Source organism: Coloeus monedula, assembly GCF_965178545.1.
Source record: "Coloeus monedula genome assembly, chromosome: 3".
NCBI classification, from domain to species: Eukaryota; Metazoa; Chordata; class Aves; order Passeriformes; family Corvidae; genus Coloeus; species Coloeus monedula.
Window position 1 is genome coordinate 7020000 of NC_138783.1, and position 17465 is coordinate 7037464.

Consider the following 17465-nt stretch of genomic DNA (forward strand, 5'->3'; position numbering starts at 1 on the left):
CAGTGAGCTTTAGGTCTTTGACTAATGCCATGCCACAACTGATTTACATTTAGCCGACACATTTGTCTGAACTACATAAATTATCGTATCAACTCAGTTTAGTTGAAATTGTGGTGTTAATGTGTTATCATTAGTCACTCACTGTTGGTTACAGTCATGAGTAAGGCTGAAGGTTTGCAATTTTCATTGTGTCATCTCATGTGGAAATCAAGTGTCTGACACTTTGAATTGTGCCAATAAAGGTGTTTTGTTTGTCTTCAAAGACCATAATTTGCACTTCCAAATGTGACCATGAAATGTCTCTCTCTCAGTCTTTATTTTCATTTTGTAGTGCTTCCGTGGTCTCACTGTCTGGCTATATGGATCAGTAGTATAAAGTAACACTTTTTTTTGGTGTAGCAAAGCTGGAGACCTGTGTTTTGTGCCTACAGATATTCACCAGAAGAATGTTACCATTTTAAAATCGTATCGTACAAGAGGAATTACCTGATTATACTGCCTAATGTCTGTGCTAGCCCACACTAGTCCATAGATGAGGAAGAAAAAGAGAAGTAAAATGAACTTATCTTATTCCCTGAGTTTCTTGAAATTGAAATATTTTGCTGTTTTGTGCCTTTAACAATTTTGAGAGGTGAGGAGGATGTTGCCATATTTGTTTTTATTAAGACCTCTGTCCTGAAAGTACTTCTGAACTGAAAGGGAAACAAATAGCAGTGTAAATGAATGATCTACATAAATATTAAGAAAGGGCAGGATGTTTCTGAATTTCAAAAGATATAATTTAGGTTAAAATTCTATATGGGCTTGCAATGTAAAAGCCCTTTTAATTTACTGATTCTGGACTGTATTTTAACAAAGCAGACAGATCACAAGGTATATAAACTTAGTCAAGCTCCACTAAGAACATTGAAACCATTCATGCACTTAAAACTATGCAGACCCTTTTCTAAATTCTGACTGACTGAAAACTTTAAGGTATGCTTACATTGGTTTGTTTTATTTTTTATCCTGTGTGCTGTAACAGTGACCTTCCAGATCATCCACAGTTACTGGGCTCTGTGCAGCATCAGAGAGTGGTCTTGGAAGTATAAAAGCTGGATTTCTTTATGAAACTACATCACAATGCAGCCTTGAGAATATAGTTTACACACTTCACCACCTAATGGGTTTTTTAATACACAAAACCAGACTACAGTTAGTAGGAGGAACCCCCAACACCCGTGTGCTTATAATATTTTCAGAATGAATGGTTTTGTTCTGCAGAGCCATTCTTACTGTGTTTTCTTGCTTGGTGGCATATGCCTATCCTTACCTACAAGGATTTCTTCAAATGAATTGAATTGTATCAATTTCACAATTGAAAGCATAGTGGGGTTTTGGTGCTTTTTAGAAATTCAGGGGGGAACAAAAAAAGCATTAGATTTACAAAGATTTTCTTGGGACCTACAATGAAATTTTCTTTCTTCATTGTAAATTGAACTTTTCTTTGAGAAGGTTACTTGTACTAAATTAATTTCTTTTCAAAACATGTTTTTCCTTAGTTTGTTATTTTTCACAGACCATGGGACTTTGTAAATGAGTAAAATTCTTCCTTATTTTCAACACGAGAAAATCAAGAACAATCAAATCCTGTATTTTCCATGTAGCAGCTCAAATTAATTTCAGCCTCAATAGGAAAACATTTTGCTACTTCATCTAGTGAAATTAGCCTAAGCTTTTCTCCTCTTCTCACTGTGCTGCTTGGGTCACCATGAGCTGGAAAGATCTCTTTTGTTGCACAGCCAAGTTGTGACTAAGCTCTACTTGGGACCCTGTTAGGAGAAAATTATCACTTGACCAGAAGCAGAGCATCTTGGAAAGCTGATTAAAATCCTGCAAACTGGCAAAGAGTATTAAGACTAGTATGCAGAATTTTCATAAATATCATTTAGAGCAAACTAATAATAGACGTCTGGGCCATAATAGCTCAATAGAGGAAGAACTTAAGGCTAAAGTGAATGTATTAAATATTTATAAGAAAAACATGCATTACTTGATGCTGTCTTTCACCTCAGCATCTTCCTATGGGGAATGGGATGACCCTGGATGATTGCTGTGGGGTAGAAGATTTGATATTGTGGCACTGAGCAGTTTAAGCAAAACATTTTTTCTTTAGTTTAGCTTTTAATGGAGAAAAGCCCTCTTTCAGTTACACTGGGAATTTTGTGATCCTCTGGCTTGGAATCTCATTTATTTCCTGAAAACAGTATCCAGCTGGATCTGTAGCTCAGGTGGTGATTGTCTCTTCTTCTGTGTCTCTCATCTCTCTTTCTCTCATTGCTGCAGAAATTGTGACAGTCCTCACAGCGGGGTTTGACTGCCACTCCACTGAGGAATTTACAAAATACTCGTTAGGGTACATATTCTCTCTCTGCTTCTAAATTCATTTCTCTTTCTCAGATACTCAAGATATTGCCACACACTTGTGTCTACTTAGCAGACCAGCTGATATGCCCATAAGTCTTTTCTATCAAATCCAAACAAACCTCATTAAATCAACAATAGAAAAAAATATTGGATTGCAACTTTAAGAATAACTTTAATAAGTCAAGATGAGGAATGCTTTCTCCTTTTGTTGTGGAAAATATAGATTTTTCTTGAAGAAAATCTAGCCTTTAAATGTACATATAGCTCTGTTTCTTTCTACTTCTCAAATTTCTGAAAGCATGAATTTTAACGTGAAAGTGCTCATAGAGTGGAATGAAGTAAATCCACTGTCTTGAAATATATTGGCCTCAGTGCAGTGTGTAATTTCTACCAAGAAGTTAAGACTGATAAACTTTCCTCACATTAAAATAATAAAAGTACATTTGAGATATTTTAATTCAGTAACAAGTAATATTAATAAACACTTATTGAATAGGACACAATAAATAGTCTACAAATGAGCAATTGAGTTGTTCTGTACTTCCCTGGTGATTGGTAACACTCCCAGTCTACATAAATTAGTGCTGGGATTTTTTTTTTTTTTTTTTTTTGTGAAGGAAATAATTGCTATGGAAATGTGCTTCTGGTTTTAAATGTTTAGCATTTGCATTTTTAGGTGCATAAGGCACCATTATTTCAACACTGGACTGTGAAACTCATTTGTTTCTCTACTGGAATGACAGACTAGATTTTTCTCTACAATGTTTTAAGAAGTGCCTCCCTTTTGAAGTGAAGTCTTTGTGACCTTCTGGTATGGAACAGTGTTGTTAAAGCATGTCCTGAATGTGGCCGTTGTGTAATACAACAGACATTTACTATCTGTCCCACTTGAAAAAGACTTAGCAATACAAAATCAGTGATGCACAGATGCATCATCCACCTTCCACACGACTTCATTGAGGTTCACGCTTAAACAATCTGAAATTTCTCTGAAATTGCTAAGCTCTCTTCTTTTGGTATACATATGTCCATGATCAAGCTGTCATTTCGATTTACCAGCTTCTCCCCCATCTGGTTTTGAGTATTTAATTACTTTTTCCTATGAAGTTGCTCTTTTATGTTTCTTGAGAATTTCTCTGCTCCCCATTTGAGGATCTCAGCATGTGGAAGGAACGTGTTATGTTAAAATTCCAGCCCTACAAAGGATTCATAGTAGTGTGGTAGTCTAAAAATTCCATGTCAGGAAACTAATCTTTATAGCGTTCAGTGATAAAAGTTCCTGTTGATTCTGGTACTGATTTCCAAAACTTAGAATAATAAACTGGGGCAAATTATGCATTTCTAAACCAGATATACAGTGTTGCTTTCTTTGGAGTCCTACAAGTGTGAAGGGGCCTCCTCATTAGTAAGCATTGCCTAAAAATTAGAGCCACCATAATGCAGTGGTACCTGGCAGAAAGAGGATTACTAAAAGAAAATTCATCTGGTTTGCTACTACAGTAGCTGGTACTTCAAATTATTTTCTTGATTTTTAGAGTTTTTTTCCTAAATAAGATACAAATTTTCTCACCTATTTGAATGGAAAATACTTTTGATTCCCTGCGTCTCAGTGGTTTCCTTCACAATTATTTAGTTCTAGTGAAAGGGACAAGGGCTATACAAAATATTCAAGTAGAGTTTTGACATAAAACTATTGCAGAGAAATTTCTTCTGCCTTATCTGTTATGCATCCATGGATGTAGTCCATAATTCAGTAGATTTTTCTCACTCATAGAATAGTGTTCTGAAAGGGATTTAACAGCCATGTGGATGTGGCACTTGGGTTAGTGCTGGGACCTGCTCCGAGAGATGTCCCTGGTCTCAGGGTGAGGCTGAGGCTGGTGCTGAGACAAAGATTTTGCAGAAGAGCTGAGCTTGCAGGGGCATGAGTGGAAGGAAAAAGAAGGAATGCTGATTTCTGTAGATGTAGGTGTTTTTTTGGAGTCTTCATCCTCATCCCACTTAGGTGGAGTTCAAGCCCTTTGCCTCAACGCTATGGATGAATCTGGAGAAGCCCTTGGGGTGCAGGTGCCATGTGATGTATTTCTGAGAAATGGCATAAAACTAATGCTTTCTCCCAAGAAACCTAGAGCAGCTTGTGAGAGGTGCAGCCCTAGATATAAACTCTGAGACAAGGACTGGGGAAAAGGCACCAAATCAAACCCCCAGATCCAGGAAAAGGTGGGTACTGCAATTGCTGCCTACTTCTCCATCTTGCACCTCAGAGGAATGTTTTCCTTTGCTCCAGCTAAAGACCAAGCAGTGGTCAGAACTGGGATGTGGATTTAAAAGTCATTTAAGTCCTGATGTTGAGGGGGATGTAGATGGGAAATGCAGTCAGAAAAGGAAAATGCTACAGGTGTGGGCTGGCTGTGGACTGTTTTAAATATTGATGTGTTAACTTTTTTACAGCTAGAAATCCAGTGTGTAGCCTGTGTTAATCTGAATGGAGGCCCTAGATAACCACTGGGTCTGGTTGTACAGAGAATCTGGCATAAATATTTACAGTGTCTCTCAGTCAACCAAAACTTCTAATTCAGAAAAATAAATTAGCGTAACAGAGAGACCATACTTCTAACTCCTTCAAACAAGGTTGTGACAAAGGGTAGTAGAGAGAAAAATTAGATAAAATGATAAATTCTCATTAATTTTTTTCCTACTTTCCCAACTGGTTATATGGAACACCCAAGAGAAATGGGGAAAAATGTTTACCTTTTCCATATCAAATCACAAAATTCAGATTACTTCATCATTCAACCACTTTGCTTACTTTTTAGGATAGAAATTGAAATGGAAAGATCAGATGCTTCAACTTTTTGCAGATTAAATTTTGCACAAATGTTACAGCTGCTGTTTAATTTCATCCTGCTTAGTACTTTCATAGGGGTTGTCTCAAATGGAATTTTAATTCTGAAAAAAGAAACCCCACTAGCTGATGAAAAGTGACTAGATGGGTTTACTCAAAATAAACAATTTAAATTAATTTTGTCTTCTGTGGAAGTAAAGTCTGCAGTGCTGAGTTCCAAACTAGAGGAATTTATGACCAAACTTTCTCACTTGCATTCCATAACAGGTGGTCACTTAAAACGGGAAAGCAAATAATTCAAGAGTTTTCAAGTCCAGAGAGGAAGAAATCAAAGCCAGACTAGGATTTTTTTTGGTTTTTCAAGACTGCAAAGTCTATACAACATAACATCCAGAGACCATGCAGAAACTTGGCTACATGGTTACTGATTTGTTCTGTTTTAGAACAGATCAATGAGCTCTATACATTTTACTGCTTTCTACTTGATTTTGTTAGACAAAGCCCTAATGAGAGCTGTAAGTTATTTTCCTTTTCTCTTTTCCTCTTCTCTTTTCCTCCCTGATTTTGCTAAAACATCTGGTTTTAGCCTGGTCGTGTCAGAGCTGGAAACTTCCTAGGAGTGTTAAGATGGCACTGAGGGTCCTTATTAACATCTAGCAGAATCATCCTCAGCAGCTTTAAGAATCACCCTCTGGGCAGTGATACTAAAAAAGTCTTGAGGTGCCTTGTGAATCAGGTGGGCAATAGGTTTGCAGTAACTGTTAGGAATCTGTTCTAGCTTTGCTTCTTACAACTATTTTGAAACAAATAGGGCTTTGTAATGTCATTCTCCCATCCCATCCTCCATAAGCAAATCAATAACCATGTTTTGCTTCCAGTTAGTCCTGGAGTATCCCACTTTCTGAGTCTTTGTTTCTGCTACAATATTATCTTTTGGGGAATTTTTTTCTGCACTCTACTGTTGTGTATTTGATTTTTTAATGGTATATTTTTGTGTATTTCCTATTGCAAACAATATTTTATTCATTTCAAAAAAAAACCCAAACCACCATTTTTACCAGACCATACGTTTGATGTTCTGCTTAATATTGTGATAAGTCTTCTGAGATATTGTGGTTTCTGTCAGTTAAATGACATATTCTTTTATCTTGTGACACTTACCTCACATTTATTTTACTGCAAGCTCCACAGGGAAGCCATCACAGTACTAAGCTGTCAGAGTTCAAGAACCATCTGCATGACACTCTTAGTTTATGATTTAATTTTAGGGGGTCCTGTAAGGAACAGGGAGTTGGACTTCATGATCCTTTTGGGCCCCTTCCAACTTGAGATGTTCTATGATTCTGTGTTTTATTTGACTGAACTTTCATATGTAAGGCAGTGAGAAGGCTTGGTTTGGACTTCAACAATGCCATTGAGAAATGGAACATTTAAATTATTCACCAGTATTTTGAAGGGGAACCTGTTTAATCAAGAGTCAATATTTTTAAAATGGGGAACTCCTTCATACTGAGGCTTAATAAACTACTGAGGCTCTACGCCTTTCTTTGTCTAGAAATGCTCTGTCATGTTTCAGTAACATTTAAAAGAGCTCACGATTTTTTTCTTTGCTTCTATAATAGTAATTCTAAGTACATAATATGCATTATATAATCCCCTATAATTACTAAGGGAGAAACAAAGAAAATATACTCTGTCTTGTGCTGGTATAAGAAGATATAACCTTAAACAATGCTTTTATTTACATTAAGATATTGGAAATCACCTTATTGTGTCGAGAATAAATTGTTGCTAGAACCTCTTTCCACTTTCGCTTATTTTTCTCTCCAGCTCTTTTGCATATTTATTAGCTTCTTATCAGAGATACTTTGAATATAATTTTAGAATACGAAAATAAATATTTTCCTACTTTTTGTATCAGGATACTTGTAAAGAAGTACATTTTCTGCATGGTGTACAGGGAGTTAGGCATGCAATTTCCATTAATAATGAACCACGCAGAAAATTTGCCCTTGAGAGGTACACATATAGGCATCACAAACATTAATCATTAAAGTTGCCCAGCATCCCTGAACTCCTTTCTTGTCCAAAACCTATAGGATGTGTAAGAATTTAATTTCATGTTGAAACAATTGGAATTCATCTGACTCATCTTACATAAAGAAATATCTTTGTACAAAGTCAGGAAAGCTGTGTCTTCTGCTGTATCTTCCACAGAGTTTAGTGGACAGAGGGACCCTATCAATCCCTCTAAATATGCAATTTGCTCAATTCTAGTGCTTACTTTCAGATTCCATTATTTTCAGGCAAATAATAAGCCTATTATTTGTGTTGCCAGAAAACAGGTCTGATGGTTTTATAAGGGATCCTATAAAACTTGGATGTGTCACTTTAGATATAAACTATATTTCTCAGGAGTTTGCTAGAATATGTCACCACTTTCTGTGCCTAGATGTGAGTACAAGAGTGCTTGTTTCCTTCTCTGTTAGTCAACAATCCTGTAATATTCATGTATCTACTTCCCACTTTAAAAAGCATTACTCACTTCAATGGGATGCACAAGAGTAAAATTGAGACTACATGTTAAAATTTGAGGGATTAGGGCCTTTGGTTTGTAGCAAGTGGTGCGTTCTGTGAGAAAATTCCGTGACTTTGATGGAAAATGCTCTTTTTTTTGTGTGAGTCACATTTGTAGGTGTCCCTTTAATAGAGGGATCAAATAGCAAGTAGATATAACCAGGCTTTTTTGTTTTGTTTTTAGTGGAAATGTCTTCAGATAGTTTGAAGACATAATTTAAAAAACAGTCTGCAGACTACATTTGAAGCAAAGCTGGTGTTTCCAGTGTCTGAAGATGTAGCTGGAGCAATCTGAAATTAGCTTAAGGAGCCATGTTTTTATTTCACATTAGTCTTGTTTTCTTTCTATAGTTAAAAGGAAGATGAATGTAAGCAACCTTTTTTTTTTTTTTTTTTTTTTTTTTTTTTTAAATCTGTATTAAAAACTAAACTTCCAATGCATTTTGTGCAGACTTGCATTAACCTTCAGTTCTGGATGTCATGAATATTGAGTTTTTGGGAAAAAAATGCTTTCTAGTAGTGTTAAAAGAGCTTACTTTAATTATGACACATAAAATGTGGGGATTTATACTTTATAACCTGGCCTGGTGACATAGCATTTGGTATCTTACCTCCAAACTATGGATTCTGTGCTAGACCTCATACTTTGGTTGGCTGATATCTTGAAAGAGAAGAAGGTTTCAGTTTTTTAAGAATGTTTCACATAACTGGTAGAGGAATTAGAAACATGGGTATTTAAGAATGATGACTTCTTGCAAGTGTAATTTATTTGGTGAGAAGGGTGCAACAGTCACCATAAGTGCCCTTGGTTTTTAGGGATATCACTCAATTTAGTCTTAAAGTTGCCACTGCTCTGCATAACTTTTATTCTCTAGTTTTTAGTTTTCCTTTGAAATACAGAGAAGAAAACTCACAAATAATATGCTGGTTTTGAGGCACACTCCCTTCCTCTTGAAATGTGCTTTCTTTCCAGCTTGGTTTGGTTTTTTGAGCTACCTTGATTAATTAGCAGAGGGTAACCCAGCTCCTTGAAGAAGACAACATCACTCTTTCTAGAGAACTCCCTTATGAATAAGATGTTGATGAGATGAGCAGAACTGATATCCAACAATTCAGACTTGTCCTTAACCAGTACTTCTTTACTGACCAAACCTTTTCTTCATACCTCAAGAGCAAGCATACATTTGGAATGAGTAATGCCATGTAAGTTCTTAAATTCTGAGCTGGCCATTTCTGGAGAGTCAAGCAATCTCCAGGTAGCGTCATTCTCAATTTTTCTGAGACTTAAGGAAAATTCTTAGGAGAAATGACACAGTGATAATGTTTCCCTGATAGAAAACTAGTCTGATTTCAGTTCCTCCTATTTCAGGGAGTTACAGAACCTGCACATGCTCCAGTGAGTCTCGGTGAACAGAAGGGGACTAAAAAAGACGGACGAATAACATTTAGCAGTTTAACTGCCTATAATCTTACCACAGTTTTAACAGATGGCATTCATAGTGATGCTGTGCATTACTAAAAAGCTGGCATATAACCTCAGTTAAATTCCAGGATTGCATTAAATGCATGGTGTGCTCACTATGTGGGAGTGTGTATGTAAACACATTACCTGACTGGAAGATACAGCATATGAAAAGTCAGGATTGACAATTCTCGTGGTAGCATCATCACTCTCTTTGGTATTCAATACCAGTGTATCTTGTTAAGATGCTGTAGAAGCTCAGAAGATAAGGGACTTCTGTGTATGTCTCAAACAGCAATAGCTGGATGGCTGTGAAGCCAAACAAGAATTGTTGCCAGAAACAACCAAGGATTGCTGGTAATATCACACTGTGAGAGAGAGAAGGATGTGGCTGGAGAAGGGGGCCATGGGGAGGAAGGGCAACACTTTTCTGGGACAAACATCCTTGTTATAGTTCCTACAGATAAGCACAACACAGTACAGCACAGGTACAGGAAGGAGATCAAGAAGCAGACATGAACTGTAGGGGGGGAACAAGACCATCAAAATATTTCCTTCCTTCCTTCCTTCCTTCCTTCCTTCCTTCCTTCCTTCCTTCCTTCCTTCCTTCCTTCCTTCCTTCCTTCCTTCCTTCCTTCCTTCCGAATTCCGAATTCCTTCCTTCCGAATTCCTTCCTTCCTTCCTTCCTTCCTTCCTTCCTTCCTTCCTTCCTTCCTTCCTTCCTTCCGAATTCCTTCCTTCCTTCCTTCCGAATTCCTTCCTTCCGAATTCCTTCCTTCCTTCCTTCCGAATTCCTTCCTTCCTTCCTCTTTGTATTTGTTTATTTCTCTCTTCCCTTTTACCCTACCCCTTTATCCAAACCCCTTATACAGCACATCAGGGACTAACCTACCAATTTCCATTCCAAGTGTGTAATTTGCTAATAAAACTTTGTGAGTTATTGGGGTCCCTCTGACTTTTGTAATTCTCTTCAACCCTGAACTTCTATGAGTGTCATTCCCCTGAAGGGTGGGACGTCACAGATGCTAACAAGGTGGCTGTCATCCATTTATACAACTGCTTCTGTTTCTTAACCAAGCACCAGCCTTCATGCCCCTGGCCTTTATATCCCAAGAGAGATTTTTTTCACTAAAGGAATAGGAAGAAATTTCTTGAGACCCACCTTTCTACAAGTCGTAATGCTGTTTGTATTTGTGCCTCCTGCAAGATGTGTAATTTAATACATAAATGCCCAAATAAGGGCCTCTTGTCTGCAGCATGTGTTTTGGGGTCACTCTCTGGAGGAGACATGATAGTCCTGGACAACTGTTAGGGAATAGCAGGGGTAGTCACACATCTTAGTGCAGCCATAGCAGTTATAGGGGTTTAAATCTTCCCAAAGGCAGAAGCTTTAACTTTTATGGTTTTAAAAAGGGAACCAGAAGCAGTGGGTAAAAGTAGATCAAAAGGCAATAGCTAGCTACCTGTCCTACAATCAGAAAGGAAGAGTAACTCATGCTGTAATACTGTGCCTACGACTGAGCAAATGAGACTAAGAGGGATTATGGAGGACATGGGTAATTGGAAAACATCTGTGATGGATATGGAGATTAGAAAGACACAATGAATTCTTGGTACGTATTCTTCTAGTTAGCAATAAATATGCATTTTCTACTTTTTAATTATATGTATGTGTTCGAGGCAAACAGTATAATAGGCTACATGGAGTTATCAGTGTATTTGCATATGGGACAACTTAGGAAATTTATAGGGGACTTCCAGCCCTTCTGTGCTGGTTTTAAGAGAGGGGTTCAAATTTTCTAAAGTTGTAGCAGAAGAATCAAGGAAAAGCCTAAAAGATTCCCTTTCAAGAAATGGTAGTGGAAATGTCCCCTAAACTTTTGACATCTATGTGCTTCTTTCCACCAGTTTTACTGCAAACCAGTCCTGGCAACCTCTCCTGCAAAGCTGGCAGCTGCGTCAAGAGGCACAGTCACAGAATGTTACCTCTTCTGTAAGCAGCTTTCAGTAGAACCAAAGCCACCCTGACATTATGCAGACAAATCTCAGATCTGCTTTCTTTTAAAGGGGTAACTGAGGTTGTCTTAGGCAGGCGGGAATCATTTCCCATTGTTTCCTTTAAGACTGAAACTACGTCTCCAGTATTATATTCTGTTTCAAAAATTGGATACTCAACTGACAAGAGAAGAAATGTCATGGTCAGGGAGAGTTGGCAGAGGAGTTGAAGTCAAAGAGAGACTATGTGGGAGTTCAGACACACTGCAGAAACACCAAGAGAAAAACTGAAGGAGGAGATCATGACTGCTGCTACTGCTCACACTGCATTCTATTAATTTGTTTTCCCTTCTCATTTTCTTCTCATAATTTCTCTCTTGGTTTCTGAAACACAGAAAACCATACCTACTTCCCTAAACACCACTCTTGATTTCAGTCCACTGAATTTAATTGGAAGTAGTGCTCAATGATTTGGAGAAGAAGTACAGCCCCAAAGCCAGTGCTAATACCACTGGGGCTTGGTATATGCAGAGAATTCATTGCATGAAGCTCAGCAAAAGATCAAGACTAAAATCATTAGTTAGGCTGACTTGAAGAATTTGGAAACTGATTCTGTACTGACCTATTTTGCATGAAGCCTGCCCTCTGAAATCACACATAGGCAGGGAGTAAAATTATTTGTAAGACTAGACTATTTTCAAATTACTGGATCACTTGAATAAAGAACATCATCTTTGTGAGAGAATTTATAATCCAGTGAAATCACCAAAAAACATAGACCAAAAGACTAAACATCACCGTTTTCTTTCATGTTAAAATTTTTAATACATAAACCTCACAGTGGATGAAAACCTAAATCTAAAATAGCTATTTTAAGTATTTCTATAACTAGAAATGCCCCTAAATAAAAAAAAAAAAGACTGTAACTCATTCTATTGTATTTTGCTCATGCAAAGAAGGTGCTGTCACTGTGGGAGAAAGGCTGGCAAGGATTCACAGGAGGAAAGAAGGTAGGAATAAAGAAGAATAATGCATTCATCTATAGTTAAAAATCATGTTTGATTTTTTTTTTGATAATTCAATTGTCCCAAACATGAATTCTCACCTTTTGTTGAGAGAGAAAATTAGAAGCGTAACTTCAAGCAGACAATAATGAAAAGAAAGCATTCATCATTCCACACTGACTAGAAAACAGAAAGAATAAATCAGACAAATCAAGCATTGTGGTAACTGTTATACAGTCTTATGCTTCTTTACACCTATTATTAATTGAATGACAATTCCTATTTATGGTGGGATATCCAGGTCATTGGGATTCAAAATGAAAGATGCTTCTGTATATACTGCTGAGAATACTACTGGTTTGAGGAATAACTTATTGCTGGATGCAGAAAGCTAGTTGCTCTTTCTTTCTGTCAGTCTGTCTTTTCTTCCTTCCTTTCTGTCTGCCTTTCTGGGTTATTAAAAACTGGTAAATTAATCTTAACCTCCGCCCAGGATTTCAGCTGCTATCCCAAAACCCGCTGACATCCTGATCACAGCAGAAATGCCACAACAGGGGACCTTTGCTCAAAGGTTTGAAATTGCTAACACACGTTCGGGTGAACAAATATCCCTGTGGTGACATTTATGAGTAGAATCTATTCAACATGAAAAATATCCAACTAAGTTAATAGTATGGCTGACTGAATGTGAATAGTAGTTTTAAGCCTACGTATCTTTGATTTCATTAGGCTTAAATCTTGAAGGATTTGCCATTCTTTAACACATTGTTTGAAGTTATCATAATTTTAAGTATTACATGAAATGTTTCTTTTTATGTCCCCCTTCTTCTCCAGGCTAATCACAACAGCATTTGAGAATTTGGAAAATTTGAATATCCTTGGGCTGTTGAAACCAGCATGGCCCTGTTTCTGGGAACCAGCAGGTTTTTGAGTGTGATTCAGATGTTGTTTAGGGTTTGGCAACTATTTGTGGCTACTCCAACCCGTGTGACAAGCCCTGAAGCTGTTCAAGCCCCAATACTGGTTGTACTTGCTCTAAGCACGCTATATATTCTATTGGTAAGAATCCTATACGTTCACAGAACATTAAAATCGACTTTCAATATAATACACAGATAACATAATCCTTCACTCAATTGCTTGATCATCATATTCCAGAGAACCTTCTATATAGGGAAGAATAAAGTATTAAGTATGATTTGTGGTAAACCTACTATTAATCAATTTCTTTTCTTTCACAGTCTTGAAAAATAGCCTTGGATCTGCAAACACTTTTGTTTCTTTTAACATTTTGTTTCTTTTGGATTTAGACTGTGTGTTGACTCTGCTGTTCACTCTGGATAACAGCTGTTCTTGCTGAATTGGTTGTTTCGGTGTCATCCTTCTCTGCACAAGGATGTGTTTGCTCTCTGTTTTCCTCTGGAGGCAAAGTATTGCTCATAGTACTCCAAAAAACTTTTTATTTTGTGGATATATCCTCCTATCCAGAATTTTAATGCGGGTGAGATTGCTCTGTCTCTATTAGTTTTATATATGAAAAGAAAATAAAGAAGAAGAAAAACTTGCCTCAGTAAGTTTCTCTTCTGTGCCAGTTGTCTGCAAAATACTATGGCATGTCAACAACAAAGATCAGCAGTAGCAAGGCTCTATGACAAGATATACATTTATATCATTAAAATAAATTCATTAAAATAAATTTACACTGTGAGTGACTGGAATACTGGAATTGAGAAGCACTCGAGTAGATATATTCTGTACACAGATTATTACACAGTTTAACAAAGGTGCAGCAGTAGATTAAGATTTGGCTGACAAATCAGTTTACTCTCTTTACCAGCAAAGAACTGATAGTTTAAACTGTCAAAAATTGAAACCAAAAGCTGAGGTGTGTGTTACTGATTTATGGAAAATATATTTAGGCAGTAATAAATAATGTCTTTGGAGGTAAAAATCATAAGAAGTGGATCAATTTGCAAACTTTGTTCAGAAATACAGGGCCTTTTCAGAAAGAAATGTCACAAACCTAGAAGTACCATTACCTATTATTGATTTGACCATTAAAAATACCTGAAAAGACATAAAATATGTATTTTTAACTCTAATACAATCTCCATTTCAATATATAACTAAAAAGGGGGAAAATTAATCAATAGCAGAGAAAAATCCCCAAATATATAAAAAGAAATGACTTATTAAAAGATAAGTTATTAAATGAAAGGAAATGTAGCAAACCCAGAATTTCTTCTGGGAATTACAGTAACACAGGATTCAAAATTGCTTGAAGAGATTATCTTAGGCTATTCAATGACAAAAATTATCTAACCTATCTCTGTGGGTTTTTTCCAAGCAATGGACTTGCTCATTTATTTCAACATTTCTTAGAAAATATTTCTCCTGCTGTCAACACAAGTCTTTGCTGTAAATGAAAATTATTCCTTGTTGACCTTTCCCATCTTCCCAGAAAATGTTGATTATGAATCCATGCCTTTCCTTTAGTAGAATGCAAATTATCCTCAAAATCTTCTTTTTTTTTTTGGCTGAAAACCCACTATTTTTCCAGTTTTTATGCAAAACCATATGTTTTTAAGCCTACCCTCAATGATTGATGTGCTCAGTAGTAAAAGATTATGCTAATCTCCATAGCCTCTGAAATGATTTTAAATCTATTGCATAGCAACTAATATTTCTTTTTGTAGTTACTAATATTGTGATATACATTGGAAAAGATTGTTTCTTTTAATGGGATTTTGAAAGCTCAAAAATCTTCTTTAGGGCAGACATATTAATCTATTTTCTTTAATCTAGGAAGCATAGGGGTTAAATTTAAAATACAGTAGCGAAGAAGACTCTGAAAAGTAATTATGCAACATCAGAATCCCAATTCTGTACATTTCCTGACTTTTGAAATGTTTTAAGCTTCTATAAATTTTGAAAACAGAATTGCAACAGTCTTTTCTGCACGAGGAGCCTAACAAAGCTAACTTGTTGTGGGGTTTCCTTTTACCCCAAAGTATACCAGGTATTTTGAAGTCATTGTTATAGTAGTGCACAGGTGAAAATGCTATTTCTGCCTTCAGCACTTACTTTTTATGCAATGTGTAGAGTAGCTATCACAAAAAGTAAGGAGCACACACCTGGAGAGAGAATGAGGTCCACCAAACTGCAGGATCCACAAATTGCTCAAGTTCTAGCCATTTTCATTAATTGAATATTGATGCTGTGGCAAATGTCAAGTTTTGCAGTACAAATTCACATCACTGGGCATTTTTAATCTCTCCCAAAATACTTGAAAAATTATAGATTTGTTGGGAAATCTGCTGATTGTTTTTCCCTTTGTCTTGCTTCTTCCCTGATCTCTCCTTCCTAAAATGTTTTTGAAGTGTGTGATTCCCTCTTGCTTTTTTTAATGAGTGCAGATTCAGTTGTATATGGCAAATACAGTAATTTTAGGCAGTTTTTGGTTGTATTGCTGACTTGTGAATTTATACTTGGGAATTTCCTGTTAGGACTTTCACTCTGAGCAGTCCTTTAAGCACCTCATGTGCTTCCCTCTGGAAAAGCAAGAAAAAAAAAACCCCTCTTCTGCAGATGGGATGTAAAGGGAATTTAGAAGAATCAGCAGCTGCCAAACAAAGTGCAGCAGGTTAGCAGGATGCATCTCTAATCCAGCTTCATTTGCCAGTGCATCACCTGTTCACCTTATACACTGAACAGCAACTTGAATGTCTTATCACACATCCCTAAGCAGTACAATAGTTTATTATTCAGACACTTGGACATGTAAAAATATGGTTTCTTTTGTGTATTTTGTTTGCTATGGCTATCACTGAGATGATTGATTTTGAACCACTCAGGTTTCTCCTCCTGATTTGTATTTTGCATAGGAAACATTTTTTATTTGCTCCTTTTGGTCAGAGGAAGGGGGTGCAGTGTAAGCTGGATGCTGTTTATTTGGCAGTGACTCCTAGGGTCCTCTGTGCCTCCATCACAGCTGCAAATATCTCTGGTGTAGCCCTCTAAGGATTGTGTTCTTTCCCCAGAGTAACTGCAATTTTGGTCAGCTGCTGTCTCTTTCTGACACTCAGTGCTTTCCCTGCCTGCTGGTGCTTGCATTATGCACGTGTCCCCTGCATCCTGTGGCTGCTGCATACTCACAGCTGGCCTCGCCTGACCCCTGGCCTACCATGCCAGAGTTTTTGCCAAGCACCATCTGTATCACCTCAAAGGAAAGCTGTTGAATTGCACACCTGCACCTATTTTGAATATCTGAAGCCATTTTGCTGCTTCAGCAAATATTATGGCATAACCGGAATACCCTTTTTTTTAATAGAAATTCATCTGGAAATTGATATCACTTTGTGCCTTTTTTGAGAAACGAGTCACAGTCACCACTGTACTGTACCACTGAGCACACTGCTGGCATCCATTTGGGTGATGTAGTTTGAGTTTCTGCACTTCAGCTTTGGTTGATGTAAGGGTCTCCACTGTCCTGGTCTCACCTACCCATTGCTATAATTCTGTGCAATCTCAGCCCTGCCTGGTGCTCTGGCAGTGCCTCTGCCATGCCCTCTCCACTCTACAGTCTCTGGAAGGATGTCAGTCTTCACAGTTCCCTGTGGATTGGGGCTAAATTATATTTCTTGCCAAACACCATCTCTGTACATTTAGTTGTTTCTGGAAAGTTTGCTTATCTACATTCTTGTTTTCAGGTAGGGACTTGTTTTCTTTCAATTCTATAGCGATCCATTGATTAATCACTTGTTAATTATCATTGATTAATCTATGATAATTAAGCAGGTAATAACATGTTTTTAAATATTAATCATTTGCATACATGAATATTTAGTCTTTTATTAATATCCAGAGTAAATTAATTATCTGTGGTCTTTCCTGTTAACTCATATAACTTGTACAATGTTTCTCTAAAACATATTCATAATTTGTAATAATTTATTGGGCTTTTTTAAATTCATTCTGTGTCAATTCCTTTTTTGGCAATTGACACTTTTGAAGTGAAACTGCTTTCTTCTTTTGTTTTTTTGGGGTTTTTTTCTTTTGTTTAACCTGTGCTGTTTAACCCCTTGTATCTGGGCTGGCTGCCCACAGCTCAACCCTAGCTCTCCATCTTTCTGAGGCACTCCCTTTTCCCCTTTTCAACTTTTAAGGAAGGCATGC